Below are 1,557 nucleotides of genomic sequence, written 5' to 3'. Positions count from 1 at the left end.
TGATATTAGTCTTTTTATATTTGGCAAAGTAAGTGATTAGCTGATCAAAAGATACAGCCCTGTTTCCCATCTTCAGAGAGGTACAGCATTCATCAGCATATTGCCATTGTGCGTATACAACACTGATGGACTTCTTTGCCAAAATGCAACACAAAGAAAATGTCTCATCAAAACACTGAGCATGTGCAGGCGCATTCACTGTCCATGCTGGCACAGAGCCTCTCAAATCAGAAAAGCCTGTTAAATCCATGCTTTGCAGGAATTGTACCATAATAGGACACCTCTTATCCCTGCTAAACAAGGACACAGGTTCAGTAACTGCAGCACACATACACTGTATGTGTGATATTAATGTAGTGAACTATCAGGTTTTAATTAAAAGATAAACACAGCAGGGGTTTAACAAGAGGCTTAATTTCACTAACAGATTCATGTACACCTGCTCCTCCAGGATGCTGGGGGATGGATTAGTCTTTGATTTGATTCAGTGGCTGATGGGGCAAAGCAAAGAGGGTCATTACAACAAACTGCTTGAACTACAAACCTCACCAGCTCCAAGGGGGCTCAGCATTTATTTCGTAATACTCTGAGGAAGCTAAAACAACAGGTGGAGCTTTCAAAAGCATTTCAGGTGCAGACTGCCTACCAAAAATAATGCTTTTCCACACTCAAGTCCAATCAGTCTGATAAATGATAACAGTGGCACTCATGCTCACCTCAAGCAGTTGAGCAGTTCTGTAGAGAGGTGGAGAGTGAATTATCCTGCCACAGCAACTGACTCAGCTTCACACTAAATATTAGCGGTTGTCCCACTGGACAAATAAAAATACTACCGTGAGCAGCATGCAGACAAATGTCGAAATAATTAACTGCATATTTAATGGACTACTTATTTAATTTTGATAATTGACTGATAGTTTGTGTAAAAAGTCCCAAGTCTTTGCTGGTTTGAGTTTCTTCAGGCAATTTGGTGTTTTTTTGTTTCTTGCTGTTGTTTTATATATCATATTACTGTGAATCAAGTTTTGAGGGGTTTTGAATTGTTGGTCAAACATTTTGAGGGCATCATCGTGAAATTTCATTGATATTTTCCATTAATTTCTAACATTTTCTTTAGACAAAATAAAAGAAAACAACACAATCAACACTAATGGTAATAAATAAACCATTGTGTTGATTCATGTAGGTTTGGTGTCAATGAATACAGTGCAACACACAGCACGATTATTGCTATACTATATGCATGATATCATACTTTAATTCAGTTTCTATGACTTCAGATGTGTTATATGTATGTCCATTCAAATGCAGATTCACTGCCATTCCCTGTGGTTTTATTTTAGAAATGATAAAAATAAAATAAGGAAATGATTGGCATTAAAATGAGTTCTTCATAACCCTTGAAAACAGCCAACCCCTCCACATTAAAATAGCTACTACTTTAAAAGAAGTCCTTTTCTATAAGTGCCTGTACTTTCAGCGAAGTTATTCTTTAGAGATATAAGTGGTTTCTTCCTGCAGTTGAAGAACTTCAATCACTTTACACATGATGTTTGC

Source organism: Seriola aureovittata, chromosome 3 (assembly GCF_021018895.1).
Source record: "Seriola aureovittata isolate HTS-2021-v1 ecotype China chromosome 3, ASM2101889v1, whole genome shotgun sequence".
NCBI classification, from domain to species: domain Eukaryota; kingdom Metazoa; phylum Chordata; class Actinopteri; order Carangiformes; family Carangidae; genus Seriola; species Seriola aureovittata.
This window is presented reverse-complemented; position numbering follows the sequence as displayed.